The following is a 19234-nucleotide window of genomic DNA, read 5'->3' as shown; positions in this document are numbered from 1 at the left end:
CTAGATCAGAAGCCCTGCGACGGCAGGACTGTGGCCCACCCTCCTCTCTGTGTCCAGGACAGATGGCCTGTATTTCGTGCCCAACACACATCTGCAGGCTTGTAAACGTTTATTTGAAAATGTCCAGAAGGAAGGACACCGGCTAGTTGGACTCTCCCTGCAAGAAATGCACACTTGTGACACAAGGAGGCTCTCCCTTTAAACCAGTTAACGGTTCTAAATGTGGCGACGAAAACACTGAGAACGAGAAATCATTCTGTATGCTGCCAACGTCTTTCTGTGCTTTTGCTCCAGCTGCTAAGTGAGGCTGAGGCCGCACGGGTGCTCTTCTCATCCCTGGATAACGTGCTCCAGCCCGGGGCATCGGGAGCCCTTTCTGTGAAAGGTGAGGCCCACAGTTAGCGGGGTCATTGGCAGAAGCAGTCAGCAGGAACCATTTTTCAGAGCCAGGAATAGGATGGCTCCCCTCCCCTCTGCAGGCCCAGAGCTCCGACCGCAGGCTTCCCTGTGGGTTTCTAGCTTGTCAGTTAGGTTCAGGAGAAGTGAGGTCAGCAGGCGGGAAGGAGGAAGTAGAGAGCAGCAAGGAAGTTGAGGCAGGGAGACGCAGAGTGCCCTCCCCCGCTCCCCAGGCAGATCCCCGCTTCACCCTCCCTCTGCTGAGTTCTGGACTCAGACAACCTCACCGGTGTGCTGTACATGTGCTGAGGAGGCTTTCATGCAATTGAAGGCCAGAAGAAAATAAGAAAAAGGGCTTCGCTTGGTGTATAAATGAAACCTTCCATACGCAAGCGTCTGGGAAAGGTAATAACCTAATTTCTAAGACACGAATGGCTCGTATCTCTAAGGTAAGGACTGAAGGGGACAGAAGAGGAGTGCCAGTCGGTCAGTGGGACACAAAGCAGGCTGACCCACCCGGGCTTGGGCGGCCATGTCGTGCCCAGAGGCTCCAGAGGTCCTCTGCCATTTCGCCATTTTGTCTTCTGTGGTCAGCCTAAGGTGTTAGGGTGACGTGCATACTGCTTAACGACCAAAAGATGGAGGTCCTGGTTTCCCTCGGCCTCAGCGTGTGACTCAGGTCAAGTCACCTCACCTTTCTGGGCTTCGGCTCCCTCATCTGTCCCATGACCTACTTGCATCTGAAGCCCTGTAATGCTCTTTCAGCAATGATATCCTCTGTTCTGTGATAGAAATCCTGGCATTCCCAGAGTCAGAACAGCTTTCCCAAAAGGCCCATTTCGATGGTTGATTGTGTGTGTCGACTTGACCGGATCACAGGTAACCCAGATACTTGGCTAAACATGATCTCTGGGTGTGTCTCTGAGGATGTGTCCAGGTGAGATTAGCATGTGGATTGGCAGACTCAGCACAGCAGCTTGCCCTCTGTAGTGCAGGTGGGCGTCACCCAATGTCCTGAGGACCTGCGTAGAACAGAAAGATGGAGGAAGGCAGAACTGGGCCCCCTCTGCCTGACTGGTGAGCAGGGACATTCATCTCCCCACCTTTATCACTCCTGCTTCTCAGACTTCCAGGTCTAGACTGGAATCTACCGCTTCTGCTCTCCTGGTTCTCAAGCCTTTAGACTCAGACTGAATTACAGCCCCGGCTTCCCTGGGCCTCCAGCTTGCAGATGGCAGATCATGGGACTCCATAATTGCACGAACCGATTCCTTTTATATCTATCTCTCTGTACATACATAGCCTATTGGTTCTGTTTCTCTTGGAAACCCTAGGACACCCATCAAGAGGTTCATGGTCCAGGTGACCCCATGAGGGGGTTTCCACAGTCCTGGTGAGAATGAGGACAACTCCATGCACGCCAGTGTGGAGATATTTGAAGAACTCTGCCCTACGGTGAGCCATAGCTGCCGAGTAGAGGCTTATAAAAACTTGCCCTTCCCCCTTTGCCCTTCCTTCCTTTATTATTTCCTTTGTGATTCTGGATTATAATCTTATAGCAGATTCTCCATGATCTCCACACAGAATGCTCAATGTTTGTAACAAGATGAGGCGGAGTCAACACAGAAATTAAGCTTTGGGCTGTCGGCTCACATACACACCTCGTGAAACAAAACAGTCCTCTTTGACTCATTGAGAAAGAGAAAGACAAGCAAAGTCTGGTTCCTCTTCTGAGGGCCCAGGAGTCCTATTTTGTGAGCTGTCCAACCTGAACAGTCTAGAGTTCCTGTTCCAGTGTGAATGGCTCCTCCTGGAGAGAGAATTCTGCCCCATCCTGTAGGGAAGTGTGCTCTTTCTCACGACATCCCATCTGAGCTGATTTGTACAATTTTTGTAATAGTTCATTTAGGGTAAAAAAAAAATTAAACAAATGTTCCTGTAAAACTGTGCAGTATAGCAGGACATTAAAATGCCCTTTGTTTCGGTGCAGAGTAAAGGTGCTCTGAATTCTACAAACCCAGTCGTCCTGGGCTGCCTCTTACACGGGCGTTAGTGTGTTAATGTTTTGCAGCGGTCCAGAGTATATGAGCAACCACAGGACTTTTATTGTCTGCTTCCCTAATCTGTCCTGCTATAACTTAAAAAAGAAGTTACAGCATCTCTATAAAACTATTTGGTTTTAACTAGGTTGTTATATTTGTTTGCTGAAGTCAGCTCTACGGCGTCAAGAATTTCAATAGCACAGGGTGTCAAAGATAAACCCTGCAGGCAGTGTATGCCGCTGGATGAGATTTATTTTGCAAACTTTGCCAACCCCAAAAGGGAGATTATATGTTTTGGGAGATAGGGCACCATCCTGTTAGCAATGTTCATTTAGATTTTTTTTTTTTTTTACACCAGAAGGCATTAAGTCTCTTCATAAATATTAACAAAAGTTTGTTGTGAAGCATGAGTCCCCAAGTGGGGGAGGGGGGGGGTCAGCTGGCAGATTTTGCCCCCAGGTGTGGATTGTGTCTTCTCCAAGGAGAGCTGGCTTCTCTTTCCTGTATGACATAAATTGTCTGCTTTCATGCTTCCTAAAGAATTAGAAAACATTTAGAGTCAACCCATCCAAATTTTTAATTCTGTGTCTACAGTAGCTGCTTAATGGATGTCAACTATGATATTCAGATACGAAATCAATTATTTTTCCCCTCCTGTGGCTTCTATTTTTGACATCATGGCCATTCTAAGGATGCTAAACCCTTCCAGCTATTTGTTTACGAAATTAAGAAAAAATATGGGGTCATAAAACTCATTTCTAAAAAAATTATTTTATTTCAACTAGTGGTTCTTAACCAGGGGCAATTTTGCCCATCACTCCCCCCACCCAAAAAAAATGTGACAATGCCACTTTTTACTGTCACTCCTGGGGAGGGAGGATATACTGGCGTCTAGTGGACGGAGGCCAGGGAGGCTTCCAGGCAGCCTACCATGCACACGACAGCCCCCACCACCAGGAATCAGCCTGCCCAGAGTGTCAGCAGTGCCAAGGGTGAAAAAATCCGATATGCCAATTATAAACTCTCCTTCTTATAGAAAATAAAAGAAATAGTTCTCTATACTCATGTGCCTTGAATGTACCAGTGCTTTGCTGAGATTATCTCATTTAATTTTGCCTCTGTAAGAAAGAGTCTTTTCTGATGCGACCTGAAAGTTGTGTCCTACAGAATCCCAGTGTGAGCAAAAATTGCTGAGAACCTCAGCCTCCCAAAGCCCAACCCTCCTTCGTCTCGCCTCACCCCACAGCGGCCTTCAGCACTGCCCACCATGTTCCCATCCCGGAAACCCTCTCTTATTCTGTCTAAATGCTACCTCTCCAGCCTCACCTTCCCTACCGCCTTCGCTGGCTTTCCCCAAGCCACTCACTGCTAGAGCTCCTCAAGGCTCAAGTCCAGATCCACCTCCTTTCCTGCTGGACCCTTTCCCTGGGAAAGCTCAGCCGCCTGCAGCTCCAAACACCTCCCAGCAGGACACCTCAGAACGCATGACTCAGCCCAAGGCGCTCTGCACTCCACATCCGTCTCACTGCCTGGCTGTCCTCTCCTTAGGACACCTCAAAGGAACTCAAACAGACACCTGAAATGTAACCTGAACCCATGACCTCCCTCCTAATCCTTGTCCCCTTCTGGCACCCCTTCGGCTGGCTCAGGGAATGACTACCCTTTACCTGGTTGTGGGGTGGAACCCACAGGTCATTCTTTACCCTTCGCTCTGTCCAATGACCTATGACCAAACCATTGCCAAACCCTGTAGTTGACTTCCAAAATACGTTCGGATCCATCCACTTCTTTCCAATCTCCATACCACACTCTTGCACAAATTACCTCTGTGTCCCACCTGGGGGCTGCAGTAGATGCCCACTGGCCTTCTTGCATCCACACGGCTCTCTGACCTGCTGTCCCAGGGATCCAGCCAAGCGCACTTCAAGTCGTGATAACCAACCTCACACCAACGCGCCCACACACTCACGCACGTGCACCTGCACAAACACACACCACTCGAAGCCCTTCACTAGCTTTCTAGTGCTCCTGACATAGAACACGACTTCTGAACTTGGCACCCAAGACCCTCTGTGTTCTGGTTCCTATGATTCACTCTCTGACCTCCAAACACACTGGCCTTGCAATTCCTCCCACTTGCCTTACTCCCTCTGACCACTGGGCCTTCCCCCGTGCTGCTCAGTCTGCTGAGAGCACTCTTTCTCACCATCCCCCTCATCAGCTCTCACCCATCCCTCAGATCACAGCCCAACATCATTTCTCCGGGAAGCTTTCTTGCTCCTCCCGACCTGAAATACTCTCTTAGAGCACCATGACCCCGCCTACTCCAGCAGTTCCCTGGCGATCTTCCGTGTGTTATCTATGTCATTGTTTGGCCTTCCTCTGTATCTCCCATTGATCATATGAACCTGAGGGAAGGGAAACTGAGGCCTTAGAGACGCTAATTAACTTGGTCAAGGTCAATGAGTAGACGCAGGCGCTGTCCTACCCTAGGCGCCACTGTTCTCTTGACAACTGACCGTTCCATGCAGTGGAACTACCCAGACTGGTTTCATCGAAATACACCGAAAAAGGATGAGACAAATCTTTTCAATAGAATGAATGAATACATGAATGATTTCTGCTGTCCATTTGCCCTCTTTCATTACTTGATCTACTTTGACAGTTTTCAAATTAAGAATCACCTCCCTAGGGAGAAACACCCATTTTCCTTCCAGCGGAGGGGTGAGCCACCACTTAGCAGCACGGCACCATTGAATGCGTGCTCTCCCCTCTCGAACTGGCAGCGAGGAGGGCTGTGCTTAGCCCCGGCCTCTCTGCAGCATTCCGCACTTGTTTGCAGGCAAGGCCTCCAGCCTTCGGCACAGACACGCCTCTCCTTTAGGATTGGCATGACTATCACGAGGGCCTTCTGTTGTGTCAGTTTTAGGAGGAGAAATGCTTTTAAAATAAGCCTTCGAGTATCCCTTAATAAAAGAGTAATTGGCAGCCAGTAATTACGCCATACCTGGGAACGCCGAGAGAATCACAGTGAAGCCAAGTCGTTTCCATTATGGAAAAGTATAAAATTCTGGAAATATATATTTAGTAAAGAAATGGGATGAAAAGGAAACACAGTTCTTAAAATAGAGCATATAGGAAAGTTAATCAAAGACAAGATGTTCAAGAAAATGTAAATTTTCTGGTTTCAGTAGGGAAGGTAATACGTGTGAAAGATCCAGAGACCGTCCCATAACAGGACAACGGTTCATTGCAAAGTGGTGAGTTAATCAATAGGTAGCTTTGTTCTAATTTTCCCCCTCTAAATTTAGATTCACTGCAGCACACGGTTCCCTGTCTTAAAACGCATGCCAGGGAGCCTTTATGAAATTCTAAGTTGACTTTATTCATTTTGTCCTGCACTTCAAAATGGGAGATATTTGGCACTGCCCACGAATTACTGTTACCTGTTCAGTTGGGAATTGGTCTGAAATTATTTGTTTCTGGGACCCCAATTGGATCACGTTTAATTCCTTTGAAAAGAATGCAGAAAGCAATGCTGAGCCGTGCTTGCCTCTCAGCTTTACCAGATGACTGACTTGGGGTACAGGGCTGACAGGTCTCAGCATTAGCACTTGTATGAAATTCTCGGGCTCTGCAGAGTGCGAATTAGCAGACTCTCTGAAAATAGCCAAGCCACTCAAGCCCTTAGTCACACTGACTGCTCACAGACCTTGCTCCCCTCCCCTCTCCTTTCCTTCCCTCCCTCCCTCCCTCACGGAAGGAAAGTGGAGGTAGAGTCTTTCTTTCAAAAACAGGCGTCCAGCCCAAGGCCACGAGCTCCCCTGGGCCCCTCAGCAGCAGAGTGATAGGCTGACCTCCTGAGCACCCTGTCTTCACGAGCGGGATGGGGTCATAGTGCCACCCAAATGCAGCTCCGAGGACCGAGCCTGTCACAGTCCATCGGCCATGGCCTTGGCCACTTCCCCCGAGTCCAAATGCTGGAGTCTGCCCTGATGCCACTTTGCTGACCCATCTCCTCCCTAGACCTAGTGCCCCTCTCGTCCCTCTCTCCTTGCGTTCACTCCCCAACAATCTCATGACCGGGGCTCCTTTGCCCTCTACAGACTTTGGGGCTTGACGTAGCTGATAACACCACAGGACCAGAATCAGGGTCCACTACTCCCAGATCACAAGAGGCAGAAGTCACCAGAATCACCTCTTTTCTTGGGAAATTCATTCTCTACCCATAAGCCTCCCTCCCTTCCTTCTCCAACTGCCAACCGGGCAGACCGAGTTTGAGGGAAGCGGGTAGCTGGTTTCCTGGGGCCCTGGCTGAGAGAGGAGGTGTCTTTAACCCACAGGGTACAGAGCTGGAAGGCAGAGTAAAACCGGAAGTCCTGTGCCCCAGAGAGCACTTATCTGGGCCAGGGAAGTGCGCTGAAACCAGAGCACGCAGGAGGCCTGATACAGACTTGGGTGGATGGGAGCCAAGCAGAGATGAGCAGAGGGGCTGCCTGCGAACAAGGGCAAGGAGCTGGTAAATGACAGGCGCTCTGGGGTCCTCCTCAAAATGAGGCCCCTTGCCTGCCCTTCTAGCAAAAACCCCAGTATGTGCATCTGTGCACCTGGGGCCTGAAGATCCCAGAGCACTGCACCCTGTAATCTGGGCCCCCATCCTCCCCCTGCAAGGGGGAGAGGCCCCATTCCTGAACTGGGGCTCCAACGTCAGTGGCCACTGGCTGCCCACGGGCAAGAATACAGGTCTGTGCTACAACAGGGCACTTCTGTGCCCCCAGCATAGCATGCCATCATTCCCATGGAAAAGAACATGCTAGCCAAAGGTGTGCAGAGGAAGGAGGGGATGGTCTTGCACATCTACAGTCATCACCGCTTTCGGAGCCAGGTCTCCTGCGGCCAGCTGTGCATTGCTGGGTGGCCGGGCAGCACCCGGAGCTGCAGTGCTCTGTGAGGACAGAGGTGACCGCAGTCCCCTCCGGGGTGCTGGGGCGGCCCCTGTCCTGACTGCAGACCCACCTTAGCCATGGCCTCTCTCTTCATTTGTGGCTCTCACCAGCATGCTTCACTATGTTTTCAGACACCGTTTAGAGAAAGCTTCATTCATTAGAGCAAATCTCCTGTCCCCTGCCCACTCCACCCAGAGTCCTGGGCATGTGCCAACTGGCAACTGTAAATCACGACTTCAACCAGTGCCTTTTATCCTCCCAGATCTGTGTGCCTTCCGTTCCCCGTCCTGGAGGTACGCGGCACGGCTGCCTGCAGATCCCCTGATAATCGGCATCTTCTGAAATTGGCAGCCTCTCTTCTGGAGTCGGCGAATAAAATTCCAGACATCCACGAAAGACAGACATCCAGGGTCTCTGCTCCAAATCTACTGGTTAGAAACTTGAGGTCAACCTCCCTTTCTAACAGAGACTCTGCTCTACCCTTTGGCTCAGATGTCATCTACTTGGCATCAATGGAAACAAATAAAATGACCAATGACTGTTGACTTGACCTTCGGGCATCTGGTGTGAGACACCATGTGCCCTTCCCCAAGACCAGCCCTGGCATGGTCACTTTGGAAACAAACTCAGTTACTCTCACCTTACCCCCTCAAGCCCCAGTGACGGAAAGTGAGAGGGAGGAAGATCTTGGGGAGTAATCAAGAGGGGAAATCACTATCGCCCCAACAGTTCAAAAAGAAATGGCCCAGACATCCCTTTTCAATGAAACAACATAGAGAGGTAGTAAGGTTGTTCATAGTATAAGCTACTTCACGGCGGGCCTGGGTTCTCCTTAAATTAAAACCGCAGTTTGATCTAAAACCAGGTCTAGGAGAGACTGTAAAAGGAGATCCTCTCTCACCATGAAGTCTCACAATGGAAATCCACCGCACATTCATTCTAGGTGTTGTTCTAAGGCCACCCCTACTGTCGCATCTGACTGCTTGTGTGCTCATCTCCTCTTCCCTCTCCCACTTCTTGTCTCTGTTGAGCATTCCCGTCCTTTGCTTTCAATCCTAACCCTCTCTCCTCTTCGTGATGGGTAGCATCAGTCGGCCAGGCCGTCAAGACAGGTAAGCGCCTTTTCCTCTTGGGGGGGGGTCCTAAAATAGTGTCTTTGACTAGGAGTAGATTCTTTTTAAACTTGTGTTGGAGCCAAAATCTTCACTAAGAATGGTCCCAGTTTTTGAAGCTGTCCTGTAAGGTGGTCTGTCCCCCATTCTTCCAGGCTGTAAGCCTCAGCCCGCTGTGTCAAGGGGGGGGGGTGCTCTGGACAGTCCTGAGCCCTGGCCTGGAGTTCACCCCCTCCCATGGCTCTGACATGCCAGTCAGCTCCCTCTCGGTCCCCAGCCCAAGTCTATGTCCATTCGGGCTAGAGGCTCCAGGCTGCCTGTCTGGCCACATTCCGGGACGTCCTACAACCAGCTTTACGATCCGCCTGCACTCATCATACTCCCGTCTCCTCCCGACATCTCCGACTCTCGTGGCGCTAGCAGCCCGCTCACAGGAAGTCATCTCTCCCCCTCACTTCCCCGTACCCAGCGATGCGCTGAAAGCACTTCCCAGCCTCCAAGTAGGAGCTTTTCTATGAGCTACAGATTCTGCACCTCCCAATGCAACCGAAGCCAACTTCCCAGCCCCTGCTCGAACCATCCAAAGAAATTCCAATCTGATTTACACAGTTATGTTAAATGCATATCCCAGCGATGATGCCAATTCAGGTGTCCGGCAAAGGTAAGACCGAGTAAAGTTCAACAGATACAACCCTAAAAATCAAGAACGATTGAAAGTGGAACAGCCTTCTCCCTCTACACACCTGACACACACATGCATGGGACTGCAAAGCAAACGAGGCCTCTTGTTCTGTGCTCACAGTGATGGCCAGATCATCTTCCATCAGACCCGTCAATTAGTTAATGTGAATAGTTGAGGAGATTGTTAGTGTGTGTGAACTGAATTGCCAATTAATCCCAGGATGGGCTCTGAGAAGTCAGCGCGGTCCCTCCCTGCAGGACGGCATCATAAAAGAAAGTCACCTAAAACAAATCTGCAGCGTACAAATTAATTTAAAATTGAATGGGGTCGTTTTACGTTTTGAAGATAATAAGATTAGCTAGAAGGAACTGAGACAGAAAACCAGTATCAAGCCCGAGGGAACAAAAAAAAAAAAAAAAAGCTTAAAAAAATATAACCATGAGAGCGCTGAGTCATATCTGAGACAATCTCAAGGCCCCGGGGAAGGTTCCAGCATGGTCTTAAGAGGGAGGTCACATAATTCTCTTCTATGAACCCGTCAATTGCATCCAGCCTGGTGGTGACGGGCATCGCTGGGCTGCGTTCCAAACACCAGCACATGGAGTAGAAGGCCCTGCCTTTCTTGGATGGTGACGGCGTGCTCTACGACAGCGGCCTTAACGCCGACCAGAGATCACCGCGGAGGGAGGAGACCCGCTGGGCGGCCCGACGTGGGCTGCAGCAGTGAGGCCCCAACAAACAAGTTATAGAGGTACAGGAATTTCGTATTCAGACCGTCTTTCTGTTCTGAAAACCCAAACATCCATGTCTTAGGCCCAGAGAGCAAAACCTGCAATGAATGGGACGTGAAAGGAGCCCAACACACTATTTTGCCAGGATGCCCAGTAGAAGGCAGAAAGCCTGCCGGCTCCCCAAATGCTCGATTCTCACACGAGACCTCTGAGGTCTTTCCGATGACCATACTCAAGTGTTGTTAGCAACAATAGGAGGCACAACTTAAGTATGTGACTTAGTGACTTTTTTTAAAACGCATTTGGGGTTCTCTTGAGGGTTCTAAAATTCCCATCACAGCTGCACTCTTCAGTCCTGCTGGCATTTGGGGAAACACTTGTCAAATCCATATTCGGAGCCAAAAATGCCTGTGTGAAAACATCTTTTTTCCTATTGTTGAGTGAAAATTCCATGAGCAAAAAATTCTTGCATTGTGTCCAGTAGAAACGTATTTTCACTGAAAATATTACCCCAGTGAGCTTGCTTGAGATGTTTACGTTGGAAATAAGTAACAGAAACACACACACCCTCTCTCCTTCCCTTTCCCTCTTCTCCGACCTCATCCTCCACTCTTTATTAAGAGAGCGCGAGTAACCTGGCAGAAAATCAACAGTGAGAAAGGCAACTGCTCTCCTCTCGGTCATAGGGAGCCTCTTCCAGATCATCTTAAATCTGCCACACAGATGTTTGCTCCCCCATGGTGCATCTCTCTTTAAGGAATAGCGTAGAAGGCTCTGACTTGCAACTGTGGCAAAGGCTCTTGGCACTGGGTATTTGCAGACTCTGGCCCAACTGGCTGAAGTAAGATTTCACTCATTTACCAGCCAGTTCAGGTCTCAGCTGCAGTTTTCAGCTTTGATAAGAGCTGAAGCCCATATCACTGGAGCATCATGTGTGAGCCTGGGCCTGGGAAGACCAAGAAGAAGCACAGAGGGGACATGGAGCAAGGCTGGGCCACCTGCTCCCCCATTAGGATGGGATGAAAGGGTGCAGCTGATGGCCCCGGGGAGAATGGGCTGTGATGAACCACAGAGGATTGGAGAGGGCTGTCCAGGGGACTAGCATTCCACCCCACCTTGCTGCTGATTACTGAGTGATAGGGACTGGACTGGGCAGTCAAGGACTTACAGCCTGGGGAAGACCCAGACACAAAAAAGAGCTAATTCTAATGTACGTCAGGCTGAAGAAGGCACAAACGGGGAAGCCAGAAAGAACCTAGGGAACATACAGAGAGGAAACAGAAATATCAGGATAGCCTGCAAGGATAGCTCGGTTGCAAAATCACCCATAAAAGGGAAAGCTGGGGCGGGGGAGGAGTGGGAAGCTTCCAGGACCTTTTCTCCCTTCATTCAAATCCAATTATAGAGCACCTAATCGTACTGATATTACTGTCCCTACAACATGCACGGTACACAAATAAATAAGCAGTAGTGCCTTTCCCCCAGGACATCAAGACTGAAACACGAATGACTGTGGGACAGAATTTGTAAGTTACTTGCTCAGTGCAAAGCAGCAGAGGAGTGGAGAGGCGAGACGGACCCAGTGTGACCGTGAGGATCTGGAAAGCTCCCCAGGAAAGTTGCCATTTATAATGGGCCTCCAAGGTGAGTGGGATTTCAACTTACCAAGATGGGAGGTTGGTTTGGGCTTGAAGAAAGCCAGGTACAGAGCTTTCTTACCCTTACTGGAGGTTTGAAGGAGGGAGTGAACCTTGAGCACACATTCTGTGCCCTCTTGAGACAGTAATTTTGAGATACGGCCTCCTGGTCCTGCTCAGAAGGTGTCGACATTCAGCAGTTACGGGGCAGCAGTCAGGCCAGGAACCCGGTGGGGGGGGAGGGTTGCCAGGTGAAGGACAGCTAGACTTCCCCCTGGCTCGTACCCCATTTCTCTGGGCCCTCTTCCCCTCCTCTTTCTCAGACTGCCAACTCCTCCTCCATGCTGTGCAGCCTTGAGCAAGCTACTTAACTGCTCTCTGCCTCCAAGTTCCCTTCTGTAGAATGGGGACATGAATAGCAGTCTCTCATAGGTCCTACTGCAGATGAACGGGTCTGGTGCTCTGTAGGGCACTCAGCACGGAGTGAGCGTTCACAGATGTGGTTACTGCTGGCCACTGTTCCATTCCTGAGTGTTCTCATACACACAGCTTCATCATCACTGTATGCTGAGCCCCCCGTCTGTACCTGTGGCCTGGCTCCCCCTGCTCCCCTGCCCACCTGGCGGTCAGCCTGTAAATCCTGGACTCCTGTGCACATCACCCTCCCTCCTGCAGTGCCGACAGCTACCTCAGACTTGTCAGACCCACTGAAAACAGAACTCAGTATCTTCATCAACCTCTCCTCCTTTGTCCCCAATCTGGGTAACAATACCACCATCTGGCAACTGGTTACCCCAAAGAGAACTCAGATGTTCATATGAGACTTGCCCTTCACTTTCCAGCCAATAAATAGATCTGATTTACTCTCGATGGTTAAACTCCTTTCCACCCCTGCTGCCGCTGGCTTATCATTTCTCCTCCTCTGTCCATCCCCTCTGCCTCCGGGCTGCGTCCCCTCCAACACGGCTCTCACACCACAGCCAACACGCACGTCCAATCATGTGGCCTCATGGTTAAAGCCTCCCGAGGCTCTCCATGGCTCTCTGGATAATGCCTGTACTCCTTCCACCTGCACGCAAGGCTCTTGGTGATCACATCTGCCTTTCTAGCCTCATCTTCATAGTGATGGGCTTCACATTTGGCACAGAGTAGGCTCCCAATAAATAAATAACTGTGGAATGAATGAATGAATGAATGAATGAATGAAAAAAAGAAAGAAAGAAAGAAAGAAAGAAAGAAAGAAAGAAAGAAAGAAAGAAAGAAAGAATTGTCCAAGGAAGAACCCTTCCTCTGGCCATTCTGAACTCTTTCTGATTCCCTAGACATGTCATTCTGGAAGACAGGCCTTTTGCTTGCCTTCATGTATTTTCTAGCTGGCTCCCTGCTTAACTGTCAACTTCCCAGGTCCTCCTCAGGCCCAGACGGGTGCCCCTGTGTGCCTTCATAGCACCCCAGGTCTATCTCCCCCTTTGGGGACTATGCCCTAAGAGCAGTTCATTGCTGGTCATCCTACTAATCTCAGAGTCCAGAATCATTCATAATTATCTAGAAGTCTCTGGAATAATGCCTAGGCACTGCCTGGTCGAAAGCAGGCATTCCATTAATGATTTATTAACCTGAAAATGAATGGATCAAATGCCAATTGTGTAGTATAAACAGTAGCAGAGAAGGGAGAAATCAATGTGGCATCTTTTTTTTTTTTTTCCTTTTGGCTTTAGTTCTGCAGGACCTTTCAGGATGCATCACATTCTGTCCCACAAGAATAGAATGAACCATACTTTCCCTCCATTTTCTACCAGGCTTACTTCTTGCTGCTGCACTGACAGACTTTTGCAAGTTCCACCTTTGCCTCAAATTTCTCATGGTGATTAAGAATTGTCGTTGCTACAACGTAGCACAGAGAAAGCCAGCCAGCATCCACGCGTGGACCTCAGCCGTCAACAGTTCACACGGCCAAGAAAAGTTCATTAGGCATGGGGTAATAAAAAGCATGGGCAAAAACAGAGATGGGACAATTCCCCTGGGCATTGCGAGAGCAGCCCTCTGTGATGAAACGTTCCTCAAGGATCCGGGGAAATTACATGATAAAACTGCAACAGACCGCGGGATAGGATAACAAGCTCCATCACAACGTCGCGGGGACACAGACATTTCCCCCGGCTGGAGGAGCAGCACAGAGCCGCTGCCCAAACGCGCCCCCACGCCCAGCGTTCTCAACCCCGTCCAAATGATGCCCTAAAGCTCATTTTTATTCTTCCTGCATCGACCTTGGAAGGCATGAGAAGTTAGGGATGTACACTTCCCTACTCTAAGTCTGCAAGTAAAAGCTGGTCACGAAGCACCAGGTACATTTTGACATATGGGTTTTATCTAAAGGATCCAGGTGTCAAAAAATCTAGTCGCTGTCCCATAAATGACTTTCAAATAAACGGGATTGTTTTCCCACGCAAGGTCAGCTGGAAAGATGCAACTTTGAAAGTGCAGAGTAAATGCAATGTGCAGATACCGGGAGAGACTGTGTTCCAAAAACTGCATGAGCTGGAGATGCACACGTGGAGATGGGGTGTGCCTGTGCGTCGCGTGCCCGTGCAACATCGTGTCCGAACCAGGACGTTCTTGAGAGCGAACAGAGAAATTATTCCTACTTTCGTCTGGCTATCTAGGTGTTAGCCTGCACTGGCCACCACTCCCAAGGGCTGTGCTCTGTGGATTAAATCCTTGGTGAAGTGGACAAAGTGTACCAAGGTTTATAAAGGCCAACATATACTTTCTTTTTAAAGACGCTCTCCCCGGACTTAGTTCTTTGGCTGTTCCCCGATGAAGTTTCGACCCAAATCGCATAGGCATTTCTTATCAGCAAGAGCAGGCAATAAAATATGGGAAGGACTATAGGAGAACTGGGCCAGCGCTCTTGTGAAATTCTTTCAACACACCAGCATGCTTCTACAAACAGGAAAACGTTTAGCAAGAGGTGTGCAAGCTCGTTATAGATGCAACCAGATGATTCAAAGGTGACTGTCATCTGGCACACATCAGCGATTCTCCCCCTGGAAAATAAGCCCATAAAAGCGAAGCTTTGCCTCACATGTCTAAGTGTTTCTGCATTGCAAAAATAATTTGTATTCCAATCAGGTGATTTTGAAAAAGAGGTGAGAAACAGATACATAATATGTGCGCTGGCAACTTCAAAGCCTCCCTCAGAATTTCCGAGCCGGCTGATCCCACAGCACTGCCCTTGCCTGTTACTTCAAGGACAAGCAGTTTGAGATGGGCTTCCTTCAAGCCCAGCATCCCCCAAAATAAAAGCACCCTAAAAGGTCTGAAGTCATGATTTTAAAAACCCACAAAACCAACACGGTTATCTTGCAGCATCTTCTTCTGTTCACCGGCCGAATTTTTACTCCTGATCTTTCATCAAAAAAGAGAAAAAAAAGAAATTAGACCTGAGTCCCCCAGTCCCATCGTCGCATGCAAGCCAGAAGGACGAAGGGGCTTCTCACCACCTCACACCTCCACCCTAGTGCGGTGGCCTCCCGATGAGGCTCCTGCGGCCAGAGCATAATGTGGGTTCGTGAGGAACCCACGGTGGAGCGGGACGTGGTGGAGAGGAGGAGCTGCTTCTGTCCTCGGCAACATGGCCACTGCCAAGCTGTGAGCCTGCACGCCCGCTTCCATGCACGGTCCCCCTCTGGGCTCTGAGCTCACCCTCTGGGTGGCAGATCTACTGACTTTGAAGAAGTCCCCCTTTCCCTTGAGACAAGACGATGAGTCTACCACTCTTCAGATGGAGACACCATGCGAAGCCGGCAGCGAGGAGTGTGCTCACTGCACAGGCACACCTATTGGTAATACACCTGTTCTGTGTGGGTCGTTGTGAAGGAACTGGAACTTCCCTGAATTCTGTGTTCTACGGACGGTCCCCCAAAATCAATTAATTCTCCAAAACATCGCCTCCCCCTCATCCTCTTCCCCAAGCATATTTCACACTTCGGCAAATCAAAACCTACTGTGAACCAAGGTAAAATTTCATTAACTCAGAATCCACTGATTTGAAATCATTCACACTGCTGGGGGCACCTGGCTGGCACAGTTGGTTAAGCTCCGAGTCTTGGTTTCGGCTCAGGTCATGATCTCAGGGTCCTGAGATCGAGCCCTGTGTCAGGCTCCATGCTCAGCGGGGAGTCGGCTTGAGAATCTCTCTCTCCCTCTGCCCCTCCTGCTCGTGTGCACAAGTGAGCTCTCTCTCTCTCTCAAATAAATAAGTAAATAAATCTTGAAATCATTCATACCAGGCAGAAGTCAAACTTTGCCCAACTACCTTGCCTTCCTTCACATGCCAATTTAAATTTATAAACAGTATTTGGGAGGAAGTATCAAATGCATCAGGGAATGCATTGTTTCAACACATCAGAGGCCCTCACTCACAAATAATTGTTACAGGAAATAAGTCATTGTTAAATATTCAGTATCCCAGCTCCCTGAAGACTTCTTAAAGGCCATGTTTCTGTCTTTGTTGTAGCACTGTAACTCATTCAGATAGTTTCAAGCTCTGACTGCTAGATCCCTGCATGATCACAAATGAGGGTCCCCACATTCAATCCGAAATGAAAAAGGTCCTGTGTTTAATGAACAACTGAATTTTCCTGGGTTCAATATGAGTCCCCAGGAAGGAAGTGGTATCAATGGGGCTGCATTTTTTTTTTTATTTGAGAGAGAGAAAAGAGAGCACAAACAGGGGTGGGGGGGAGGAGGAGGGAGAAGCAGGCTTCCCGCTGAGCAGGGAGCACCCCCGGGATCAAGACCTGAGCCACCGAAGGCAGACACTTCACCCACTGAGCCACCCCAGCGAGGTTCCCCAATGGGGCTGCTTTTTGCATTTGAAAGTGAAGATCCACACATTTCCAGTTGCTCAGCCTGAGCACTTTCTTTGTGCGCACTGCCATGCTCTGTGTCCTGAAGGAGCTGCCAGGGTACTTGGGGAGGAAAGACTGCACTTATGAGAATAATCAGATCCCCAATTCTATGGTACTGAGTCCACCCAACCTAGAAAATCTCAGAAAGGCGAGAGACTGAGTAGATAGCATATGCCCCTGAGTCAGGAGGCTGCTTCAAACCCCCAGGACACTGAAGGTATAGGAAGCCCTCCTGAGTGGTCTGTGAAACCCAGCTTAATGTCGCCTCCATGGGCCCCCCACCCTCTTGTTCCTGTTACAGCATCGGCGTGCCTACTGTGGGCCCGCAGCAGGTACACACCTCTGCCGTCGCATATCAGGCCTCACGGGCCCCGTGTGTCCAGCTGTCTTCCCCACACCCAGCAGTGGACCAAGCCTGAGCCTCTGGGACTCCGCAGCACCTTACCAGGAACCAGGCACAAATTCAACTCTCAAGAGTGCTTCCTCGAATGAATGAATGAATGAATGAATGAATGAATGCAGGAATGAATGAAGGACGGAAGGAATGAATGAGTGAATGTTCTGTCTCTCCTGGGTTCTACCTCTTTGTGGAGTCTTTCTGGCTCTTGGAAATTAAGTGGTAAATCAGGGCTGCCACATTCTGGCCCGGCAGTCCTCCTGCAACCGAGTTTTGTAGCCCTGTGGAATGCAAGCATCATTTTTAAATGTTAGCTGTACCAGGCAGCTGCAAAGGTGCTCTCAGCCCCACCGAGTGGAAAGGGCCTGGTTGAGTGGACAAGTGAGCTTCTGCTTTCTGTGACCCACATCTGCTGTGTCTCGGGCTGTGCCCCACATTCTGCGGGCCTTGTCCAACGGCCGCCTCATCTTCAAGCATCTGTGCTATCACCTGCGTAGCAACATTTCTCACTTGAGATTCCTGTTCACAGCAATAGTTTATCTTCTGGAAAGAGGAAATCCAATATTGTCCATAACCCCAGCGGCAGAACAAAGTACTGATGTTCTCAAGGTGGGCTTATGTCAAGACCCTCTAAAATATGGCATGAATTACTCAGGCCGTGAATGCAAACAATGCATGACTACATGAGGAAAGGATTTCTAACAGCCTTCCTTCCATATATATTCGAGTGTTTTCACTTATCTGAACCAAACAGTCAGCTGGACTTCATTCCTTTCTGACTCCAATTTTTGTTATCCTCCCTGATACATCTGTTGCCAAAAAACCTGGATCCCAGCTCCAAAATGTTACTTTAATTGAAAACTAATCAGTCCTTAACCTCTCATAACTCCATGTGGCTGATCCATTTGTTTCCAAAGTTTGAACCACTCCTTAACCTTGACCAGGTTCTAACTTGATTAAACTTGATTCTGACCTGTGCGTCAACTCTTTTAAAAAGTCCTCTAAAGTGCCAAACTCTGCTAACACACAGCCATGCTTAATAACGGGGCTGGGAAGTTCAGAAAGCCCCTCCTGTGCTGCCACCAGAGAGAAGTGGACTGCCTGCGCCCTCCCCTTCCCCATCCTCTCCTTGGCCCTGTGCACGCAAGACACCCCAAAGTCAGCTTCCTGCCCCCAGAAGGACAAAGACTCCAATATCCCCCAAACTTCTGTGGTACTAGCCACCTCTCCAGGAGCATCTCCTCACTCAGTTGGATCAACCACATCCTCGACTAAGTACAGAAGTGAGCAAGCTGAAACTGGAAGCGCAAAGAACACAGGACCAATATGGCGCACGGGAAGAGCGTCACAGCCATCCAACCCAGCTTTGAACCTGGCTTTCCTGCTTACTCCCTGTGTGTGCCTTGATAGGTTTTGTCCCTGTTCTGTGCCTGAATGAGAAAGGGCACCAGTAATAATACCTAACCCACAGGGGGACTGTGAAGATTCCTTGTGATGATGTAATTCAGGCATCAGAGCCTGGCACACAATAAAAGCTCAATAAATGTGCACTTTGAGGCGCCTGGGTGGCTCAGTCAGTTGAGTGTCTGCCTTCGGCTCAGGTCATGATCCCAGGGTCCTGGGATAGAGCTCTGTGTCAGGTTCCCTGATCAGTGGGGAGTCTGCTTCGCCCCCCCACCTCCCCTCCCCCTGCTCATGTGAACACATACATGCATGTGCGCTTTCTCTCTCTCTCAAATAAATAAATAAATATTTTTGAAAAATAAAAATAAATGGGCACTTTATCTACCTGTCTGCCTACCTGTCTCTGTGTATCCACATCTATCTAGATCTTCCTCCAATAACAGAGTTTCAGCTCCTTGGGAGCAGACACCATCCCTAATTCACCCTTTCATCCAGCAGAGAGGGTAGCTGCTAAACATTGATTTAACGTTGTTAAATTCACACTTGAACTCAACTTTCTGTCGTTTAAAAGGTATTTTAATTACTGGAAGACATTGCTAAACAAAAATATGGGCCTCTCCTTTCTCTCTGCATACAAGGCCACCAGGGATTTTTTTAAGCTTTGGTGCATAATCCTACTTCTTGTGAGGACATCTGAAACCAGAGCAGCACCAGGCCTGAGGGCTAGCCCCGCAGAGCTGCCACGTAATACATGTAATGTCCTACGCACGGATGCTGTCAGTCCCCACGCACGCATGCGCGCACACACGCACACGCACACAGGGCAGGGCAGCCAAAGCAAACTACTGAATTATAGCTGAATGCACATCTTATTTTCGTGACTGCCTCACATGCTATCGCCCACAGACTTCGCTGTACCTGGAAAGACCAACGACCTATTTATTTGGGCAAGATTTAGGAGGCAGAGGGTTATT

General features: G+C 49.3%; 1 long non-coding RNA gene across 8 annotated transcripts; it reads left to right on the top strand.

The window, feature by feature from the left end:
* The first annotated feature begins 554 nt into the window (after window positions 1–554).
* LOC103657226 lies at window positions 555–18406 on the top strand. 8 transcript variants are annotated; one of them, XR_005832729.1, is made up of 7 exons: window positions 555–801; window positions 1731–1851; window positions 5630–5698; window positions 7647–9929; window positions 11395–11553; window positions 13346–15564; window positions 16761–18406. It is a non-coding gene; the product is annotated as an uncharacterized LOC103657226 (long non-coding RNA). The 8 variants fall into 8 exon arrangements; XR_005832731.1 differs by having other exon boundaries at window positions 556–801; window positions 13346–15391; XR_005832734.1 differs by having other exon boundaries at window positions 562–801; window positions 5633–5698; window positions 13346–18406.
* Window positions 18407–19234: the final 828 nt, after the last annotated feature.

This window comes from Ursus maritimus, unplaced genomic scaffold (assembly GCF_017311325.1).
Source record: "Ursus maritimus isolate PB19 unplaced genomic scaffold, ASM1731132v1 scaffold_6, whole genome shotgun sequence".
In the NCBI taxonomy this organism is placed as follows: Eukaryota; Metazoa; Chordata; class Mammalia; order Carnivora; family Ursidae; genus Ursus; species Ursus maritimus.
The sequence above is the reverse complement of the archived record's forward strand: the minus strand, read 5'-3'. Positions and strand labels throughout refer to the sequence as shown.